Source organism: Tupaia chinensis, unplaced genomic scaffold (assembly GCF_000334495.1).
Source record: "Tupaia chinensis unplaced genomic scaffold, TupChi_1.0 Scaffold000354_1, whole genome shotgun sequence".
Taxonomy (NCBI): Eukaryota; Metazoa; Chordata; class Mammalia; order Scandentia; family Tupaiidae; genus Tupaia; species Tupaia belangeri.
This window is the reverse complement of record NW_006159849.1, coordinates 7,053,672-7,063,671: the sequence shown is the minus strand read 5'-3', so window position 1 is coordinate 7,063,671 and position 10,000 is coordinate 7,053,672.

The window sequence follows — 10,000 nt, the reverse complement described above, 5'->3', positions numbered from 1 at the left end:
CAATCCCTTCTCCTCCATTCTCCTCTTGGGATCTTGGGTACGCACGCACACGTGCCCGGAGTGAGTTCTAAGCCACTGGGTCCGGGACGTGAACCGCGGTCGACTACGTGGGAGTCCAGTGACATAGCCGTTACGCTAACTGCTGGTTCCCAAGTTGTTTCTTCTTAAAAGTTTATTTATTTCTTCCATGAGTGAGAGACAGAGACAGAGAGAGAGGCAGCAACCTTGATAGGGTTGACACCATTATCCACCCCCAGCCTCAGCCAACCCTGGATCATGGGCACATGCATGCCCGGTGTACTCAGGGAGGTCTCTGGATGTGAACTTGGAACCTGTGGGCAGGTCTCACAGACTGTTTTACTGCTGTGCCGTAAGTACATGGTGTTCCACTCAAGTACTTATGGAGTTCTTATATACAATTCTAGCACTGAAGATATGCTGATCAACAAAATCAGCCAAAAGCCCTGCTGACATGGCATTTATATTCTAAGATCTCCAGATCTTAGATTCTTTCTCTGAAATTCTGTATCAGTTCGGGACTGAGTTACTTGACTGAGTTTTGGTGAGATGAAGAAATAAAGAATGACATGGCCTGATGATGGGTCATGAGCGTGGTTTCATTTAGCTCTGGTAGGTTCCTCAAATGACCCTTTCTACCACGCGTGTCAGGGCACAACGTTTGGGGTTGGCCCTGTAGTGCTTCCCCGCGAGACCCCGTCAGAATTCCAGGTGGAAGATGACTGCCACAGGAGCTTTCCGCCCAGAGCGTCCTGAGAGGGTCCAGGAGACAGGATTAGTACAACATGGGACGGCATCCGAGGGGTCCCACCTGCCTCGGGAGAGCATTTCTTCTGATTTCCCACAGAAAACACTCCTGTGTTTTTTCTTTTTTAAAAGAATGATTGATTTAATTAAAAACTATTATTATTTTTAAAATTTGCTATAGGGCACCTGTGCTCACCAGAGGAGGGGCGGGGAGAGAGAGGAGAGAGAGAGAGAAAGTGAGAAAGCAGACTACCAGGTCTGGGACTTGAACTTTGGTGGACCATGTGGGAGTCTAGCACCTTGATCATCACCACACCACACCACCTGCTGGCCTCTCTCTATATATTTTATTAAGGTTTTTGTCATAGGGTGTATGCACTTGCAGGAGAGAGACAGAAAGAGACAGTGGGTTATCCCCAAGGGGGATAGCCATGCCACAATCCTTTCTCCTCCATTCTCCTTCTGGGATTTTGGTGCACAGGCACACATCCCCGGCATGATTTTCAAGCCACCAGGTCCAGAACTTGAACTGTGGTTGGCCATGTGGGAGTCCAGCACCTTAACCACTATGCCACCTGCTGCCTGCAACCCACAATGTTGCTCTTGCTGAAAAATAAAACCAGAATTCTTATAGAATTGCATTTTTGTTTGGTTAAAGAAAAGTGCTGTGTTTATGTGTAGGTTTGTGGCAAGTACTCTTTGACCTACTCCTAATTTTCGGCTGAGAAATGTACATTCAGAGAGTTCAAGTAACATGTCCGTGGGTGAAGTAGGAGACCTGAGTTCTCGTCCAGAGCTCTTACCCACAATCTTAGACAAGTTTCTGTAGTTTTAGTATATCAGTCCCAGGGAAGGGCTCTAATTGGCCCTGCTGGGATTATGTGCCCACCGTTGGAGCAATCACCATTGTTAAGGGCTTGAGGCAACATGATCAGCCGGTCCTAGTTCATTTTGTGCTATCACAACAGAATACCTGAGCCTGGATAATTTATAAAGAATAGAAATTCATTTCTCATGGCTTTTGAGTCTGAGAAGTCTACGATCAAGGTGATGGCAGGTTTGGTATCTGGTAGGGGCCCTATCTCTAGACCCAAGATGGAGCATTGAATAGTGACTCCTGTGGAGGAGAGGGACACTATTCTACACCACCACAAACCCTTTCTATAGCAGCATTAATCCATGACCAGTGGCCCTCATGACTTTAACACCTCCTAAAGGCCAGAGTCCCAATACTGTTGGTTTCAACATGAAATTTTGGAGGGGACAAAAACATTCAAACCACTGGGGGCAGGGCATATTACTTGATGAGAGGGAATGAGAAAGCTTCCAGGATGCCAAAGAATGAGAGCTACCCCAGGTCACACAGATAAAATCTGAAGGCTTCAAGTTCCTTCTTGTTCTTGATACCTTGACCTTGTTAAGCATGGAAGATTTAACCTCCCACCAGGAGGAGACTTGGCTCTGGAGAAAAGCAAGCCCATTGCATTTGCTTGGACTGGTTGATAAGAGAGATCGCAAGGATGTTCATCTCTGGCATCTGCCAAGGGCAAATTTCTCTATAGTGAGGGATGAGAAACAGCAGTCTGTCCCAGGAGACTATGGCACCAGAGTCTAAATCTGAAGTCTTGAGTTCAATTTAACACATTGCCTTGAGCTTATATATGTAATATTTAACAAATATTTAACAAATGAAATAACTCCAAAGTGTTTGTGGCAATAAATATGAAACGTGAATTATTTAAATAATGTGCTAACTGTTGAAAGTTCTTGTGGCCAGGAAAAAGGGGGCTTGGATATATTTCCTGAGAAAGACTTCCTGCAGTGCCCCTTGGGGCCATGTGTGGTAGGTAGTGTTTGATCCTTGATCTGCAGATTGAGAGGCCTTCAGGCAGAGCCTCTCTACAAACTTTCTGAGGGGACCAGAGGAAAGAAGCATGTGATAGGTCTGCAATGTCCTCATCATTCTTCGTGTTGATGAAGGGATTTTCTCTAATCTTTTTTTTTTTTAAGAGGTTTTTGCTATAGGGCATGTGCGCTCACCAGACAGAGAGAGACAGAGAGACAGAAAGCAAGAAATCACCCCCTAGGGGGGATGGCCATGCCGCAATCACTTCTCCTCCATTCTCCTCTTGGGATCTTGGACGCGCCCGCACACACGCCTGGTGTGAGTTTAAGCCACCGGGTCCGGGACACGAACTGTGGTCAACTACGTGGGAGTCCAGCGACATAGCCATTATGCTAACTGCTGGTCCCCTTTCTCTAATATTCTTAACATCAAGGAAGCAGACTGGTGTAATAGAAACATGTAGACTTTGTGAGCCCAGCCAGGCATATTTGCAAAGCATAATTTTTTTTTTTTCTTGAAGGTTTTTGCCATAGGGTGTATGTACTCTCTGAAGAAAGGGGAAGTGAGAAATTACCCCCCCCCCCCAGATGGCCATGTTGTAATCTCTTCTCCTCCATTTTCCTCCTGGGACTTTGGGAATGGATACAGATGCGCCTGTGTGAGTTTCAAGGTGCCAGGTCTGGGACTAGAACTGTGGTTGGTCATGTAAGAGTCCAGCACCTTACCCACGACACCATCTGCTGGCCCCACAAAGCATGACTTTTAAAAAGTTAACACAGTTTTCCAAAATAAAACATTAAAATACAAAACAGTTTTCATGCAAATATGCTCAGAGTATTTGCAAAGATTAATTAAATATAGAGGTGTCATGGACTGAGTTGTGTTCCAAAATTCCTATGTCAAAGTCCAAACCTCCAGTACATTCAGAATGTGACCAGATTTGGAGTCTTTAAAGGAGTAATTAAGATTAAATGAAGCATAAAGCTGGGGCCCTGGTCCAATATACTGGAGTTCTTGTAAGAAGAGAAAGAGGCCCAGTTGCGGGGGTACAGATGGCATGGCACTGCTCTGTCATGCTAGTGCCCCATGGAAGACTGGGATTCAGATCTTGGTTTCCACTCGAAACATGCTGGGCATGTGTGTGCATTTGCACACACCTGTTCTCCTGGCTGTCTGGAGGGCTGAAGGAGGGAGGATCAGGGTGTGTGTGTGTGTCTTGCTCAAAAAAACATTAGGCTCTTGGAAAAGTAATGATGTATTTTTTCTTTTTCTTTTTTTAAAATAATTATTTATTTATTCATTTATTTTAATTTGACCAGAGAAAGACACACACACACACACACACAGAGAGAGAGAGAGAGAGAGAGAGAGAGAGAAAGCGAAAAAGCAATCCACCGGATCCAGGACTTGAACCGTGGTCAGCCATGTGGGAGTGTCCAGCTTCTAAACCACCATGCCACCTGCTGGTCCCAATGATGTATTTTGTCCTATGAAAACATGCATCATAACTTTTCCAACGACCCAAAAAATTAAATTAAAAAAAAAAAAAGGGAAAAAGACAGTAGGGACACACTTGCTTGAAGAGATCACTGAGGGCAGCCATCTGTTAGCCCAGGAAGGACGCCGCAGGAAAGCTTGGTCTTGAACTTTAGTCCTTCAGAGCTGTGGGACATTCCTGTTTTCCTGCTATTTAAGCCCCTCAGTGGCATTTAGTTTGGGCAGCCTTAGCATAAATATACAAGAGGGAAGCAGGAGTAAGGCAAAACTGGTTTAAAGGAATATTGAAGACGCTGATCTACACAGTCAGTGATAAAAAGAGAATTCTGCAGTAAAGATTGCTACATTTTTGTAATGGTCAGTGGCCTTTTGGTCTAGAACACTGTAACTTCAGATATCTTCCTAGACAAGTCATTTGCATCTTACCAGTTTTCTGCAAGTTGATATTCTCCTCTCCCACCCCCTCCCCCTACAAGATGGCATATGTGCTAACCGGAGAGAAACAGAGACAGAGAGAGGGAGAGGAAGGAAATATCCCCGAGTGTGTTGTGGTCACCCTGCCATCCCTTTCTCTCTCCATCCGGTTGGGATTTTGGGCACACATGCACGGACACATACCTGCTGTGCTTCTCAAGCTACAGGGGCCAGGATTTGAACTATACTTCATTTGTGCGGACTCAGAGTAATACTTGGTCTGCAGCAACTTTTATACTTTGAATTTTGTTGTCATCCTGAATTGCTCTTCCCGAGACATCTTCAACTACAGCATCTGCTTTCCGTTTACAGTCTCCAGTGCTTCCATCGCACTCCTACTTCCGTTTCTCATGCTTGCTCCATCCACCCTTCCACCATCCGCCCCTCATTGTTGATGGGGCTTCTACAGCTCCCGGCACTGTGGGTGCTGATGACATGTGGTAAACAAGATTAATAATCAATGTATTCATTTTTTAAAAAATAATTCTTTAATTAAATTAACTTTTTAAAAAAACTACTTTATCTAACTTTATTTATTTATTTATTTTAATCTGACCAGAGAGGGACAGAATGAGAGAGAGAGAGAGAGAGAGAGACAGAGAGAGGGAAAGCGAGAAAGCAAGCCACCAGGTCCGGGATGTGAACCATGATCGGCCATGTGAGAATCCAGCGCCCTTAACCACCACACCCTCTGTTGGCCCCTAATTAATTAATTAATTATTCTTCTTCAATTTGATCAGAGAGAGACAGAGAGAGAGGGAGAGTGAGAAAGCAAGTTACTAGGTCCAAGGCCAGGTCCAGACAATTAATAGAATCAAGCTTGGCTATACTGGGACCCAGCTCTTGGAGAACAAGGCCTGCAATTCACTGCCAGGCTTGCAATCTTTCCTTTTCTTTTAAACTCCACATTAGGTATTTCCATACTTCGTAGGTCAGGTTTGCCTCCAGTGCCCCTATCTCTTATAACGCATACAAACTTCTCAAACTTCCTGCATTTCCTGAGTTCTAGAGCTGGTCCTCCGGTACTATTGGCTACCCACTTTACTTGTATTTATATGCCTTTCTTTTGTCTTAATGAGCAGCTTAATTATTAAGATAATTGAGTTGGGACCGCTCATGTCTCTGCCCTTTGCTCTATAGGCCATAAGGCGTTTCGATGCTTCTGCTGGGAAAAGTGATCAGATGAAATCAAGGACACACGCCTCCATCCAAAGGCTGCAGGGGCCAGGCAGGTGCTGGAAATGAGGGGCAGGCCCTGCGGAACACTTGGCCTACTTGGGCTGCCTCTCTTTTTGCTGCTTCTGCTGGCGACATACTGTAAGCACGCTTTCAGCTGTTTCTTGGTGCTGAGGTAAGAAAACTCACAGTGCACACAAGATGCTAAGCGGCAACTGTCATGAGCTGTGTGCTGTGACAGAAGGTGGTTACGTGCAGAGAAAATGCCTGGAGAGGTTATGGCTGCAACTCAGCACAGCTGGAGAGGGTGCTGGGGACTTCCTACGGAAGATGGAGTCTGGCCAATTTTTAATTGTTGGAAAAGAACTTAAAAATTATTTAAAAATTTAAAATACATCATGCAAGTCACTAAAGTGAAGGTCAAACAAAACATGTTTACAGGCTCAGTTTTTGTAGACCTTGGCTGCACTTGAGAGTCACTTGAGAGATTTATGAGTCCTAATTCCCAAGTCACACTTTTGGCCAATTGAGTCCATTTCTGGAGGCAGAACCAGTCGTCAGTATTTTTTAAAAGTTCCAGGTGATTTGGGGCCAGCAGGTGGGGTGCAGGTGAAGGCGCTGGATCCCACATGGCCAACTGTATAGTTTGAGTCTCATGACTTGAACAATGTGCTGGGCACGTGTGCATGTATGGCTGCAACTCAGCACAGCTGGAGAGGGTGCTGGGGACTTCCTACGGAAGATGGAGTCTGGCCAATTTTTAATTGTTGGAAAAGAACTTAAAAATTATTTAAAAATTTAAAATACATCATGCAAGTCACTAAAGTGAAGGTCAAACAAAACATGTTTACAGGCTCAGTTTTTGTAGACCTTGGCTGCACTTGAGAGTCACTTGAGAGATTTATGAGTCCTAATTCCCAAGTCACACTTTTGGCCAATTGAGTCCATTTCTGGAGGCAGAACCAGTCGTCAGTATTTTTTAAAAGTTCCAGGTGATTTGGGGCCAGCAGGTGGGGTGCAGGTGAAGGCGCTGGATCCCACATGGCCAACTGTATAGTTTGAGTCTCATGACTTGAACAATGTGCCGGGCACGTGTGCATGTGAGCCCAAAATCCCGAGAGGAGAATGGAAGAGAAGGGATTGCAGTGGGCTATCCCTCTTGGGGTTGATTTCTCACTTTCCCTCTCTCTGTCTCTGGCAGAGAGCATGCACCCTATAGCAAAATATTGAAAATATAAAATAGAAGTCGTCCATGGTGATGTCAATGCGCGGTTAAGGTAAAGAACTACTGGGCCTCTTGCACACCAATTTGTAACCTCTGACTTTGGGTTCCTCATGGACACTGTGAGTGTGCCACTCGACCTGGGGCCTTCCCTAGCTCTTTCTTTATATATATTTTTAAATAATTGTTTTTTATTTTCTTATTTTTTTCTTATTATTCTTTAATTTGACCAGAGAGAAAGAGAGAGAGGAAAAATGAGAAAGCAAGTCACCAGGTCTGGGACTCAAACTATGGTCGGTCATGTGGAAGTCCAGCACCTTAACCACCATGCCACTTGCTGGCCTTCCTAGCTATTTCTTGAGGCTTCCATTTCTTCGTCATAGAATGTGGGTTGTTATGGTGATAGTAGGAGAGGTCACCGAGACACAGACGCTGTGTTGCTTTACATGGTTGCAAAAGCTCCTTCGTAGTCCATACTGTCTGTATCTGACATCTTGTCCTGGGTACAATTTCTTTTTCAGTCACCTGGCTACACTATCTGTATGTTCTGTGATAATTACCAGGCACACATATGTGCAGTCACACTGCAACCATGTGACAATGCCCAGTAAGTAAATATGCACAGGAAACTGTCCTCAAGTTCCCAGAAGGACTGAGGATGGCAGGCCTTGCCAGATACAACCTCAGTGGGCAAACGGCAGTGCCTGCTGTTCCTTTCTCGTCCCAGATGGTGCTCTCCACTGCCCTGTTCTTGCCTCTTGGCTCACATTCTTTCACTAGCACTCTTAAATCTGTTCCACCAACTCCAGTCTCACTTCTGAGTTTCAAACCTAAGTTTCCAACGACTTCTTAGACATCTCCACCTAAATATCTTATAGGAACTACGGGTTCTATGTGATCAACCCTGTTATTGTTCTTAATAAATTTGTCTCTATTTGGTTTTAAAAAATAGGAATTTATTGGTAGAGCACATAAAGAATAAACTGAAAAACCTGGGCTCAGAAGGAGGGGCACCAGGAAACTTGTTAGCTGCAGAAACACAATAGGCTCTTATGATGCTGCGAATAGAAGACTCATTTGCATATACTTCCTATCCCCAAATGTCTCTGCTCAAGATGCAAATTCCTGAGACATATACACTGATTGGTCTTCTTGGGTCATGTGCCCACCCCTGACTTGGAGCTAGGTAAGTAAGTCTTGTCTGAAAAGTCCAACAGAAGCAGACACATGGGATAGGAGTGGTTCTTCCAAGACAGTGCTGTTCCCCAGAAGAGGGGCAGAACTGCCAACATATGAGGACAATTATTATTATTATTTTAGAGATTTTTGCAATAGGGTGTGTGTGCTCACCAGTGAGACAGAGTGTGAGAAATCACCCCCCAGGGAGGATGGCCATGTTGCAACCTCTTCTCCATTCTCCTCCTGAGATTTTGGGCATGCACGCACACGCGCCTGGCATGAGTTTTAAGCCACCCAGTCTGGGACTCGAGCTGTGGTCGACTATGTGGGAGCCCAGCAACATAACCATTACATTATCTGCTGGTCCCTGAGGACAATGATGTTTTAAAAATTGTCCCAGGACCAGCAGTTAGCATAGTGGCTGTGTCACTGGACTTCCATGTAGTCGACCATGGTTCACGTCCCGGTTCCTGTGGCTTAAAACTCATGCTGGGCGCATGTGCGTGCGTGCCCAAGATCCCGAGGGGAGAATGGAGGAGAAGGAATTGCGGCGTGACCATCAATGGAGGAGAAGGGATTGCAGTGTGGCCATCCCCCTTTGGGGGGTGATTTCCCGCTTTCTGTCTCTCTGTGTCTGGCGAGCGCATGTGCCCTATGGCAAAAACCTCTCAAAAGAAAAAAAAAATTGTCCCCTGGGCCAGCAGGTAGTGTAGAGGTTAAGGTGCTAGATTCCACATGGTCAACTGTGTGGCTTGAGTCCTGGACCCAGTGAATTGAAAAACCCTAGGTAAACCCAGATGGTGAGGGAGAGTGTCTGCTTGCACACAGGAATTGTAAGAAGAGAGAAGCATCTATTTGAGTAGAATTCCTGTTCATGTCTGAATGTGTGTTTCAAAATTCATGTGCTGAAAACTTAATCCCCAGTGCCATTGTGTTGGAAGGTGGAGCCTCTTGGGAGGTGCTGAGTTCACGAGGGCCATTGCCTTTACAAAGGTATAAATAGTGCTGTAGAGAGGGCTTGGGGTGGGGGGATGCTCTTCTTGCCCTTCTGACTTCTGTCATGGGAGGACGCAGCAAGAAAATTCTCGTCAGATGCCAGCGTCTTGATTTTGGACTTCCCAGCTCCAGAACTGGGAAGCTGAGAAAAAAGTTTCTGTTCTTTAGAAATTATTTAGGCTGGAGCCAGCAGGTGGTGTAGTGATTAAGGCACTGGACTTCTCTATGGTTGATGGCAGTGTGAGTTCCAGACCTGGCAACTTGCTTTCTCCCTTTCTCTCTCTCTCTGGTGAGAATGCAGGGCCTATAGCAAAAAAAAAAAAAAAATCAATACAATTAAGTAAATAATTCTTAAAAAAAATTACTCAGGCTCAAGTACTCTTTTTTTTTTTTTTTGAGAGATTTTCACTGTAGGGCGTGTGCGCTCGCCAGACAGACAGAGAGAGACATAGAGCCAGAAAGCGAGAAATCACCCCCTAGGGGGGATGGTCATGCCGCAATCCCTTCTCCTCCATTCTCCTCTCGGGATCTTGGGCACGCACGCATACGCGCCCGGCGTGAGTTTTAAGCCACCGGGTCCGGGACACAAACCGTGGTCGACTACGTGGGAGTCCAGCGACATAGCCATTACGCTAACTGCTGGTTCCCTCAAGTACTCTTTATATAGCACAAAACAGACTAAGATAACATCCTAACCCAGGATGGATCGCCAGCACCAGCTCTGCAGGTAAAATTGCTACTTGTTCTGTCACCATAGCTCCAGGCTACATTCATAAAAGTTTATACTGTTTGTGTATAAGAATCAGCTTGCTCTAACTTGCTGTAGTTTACACGGAACATCTCAG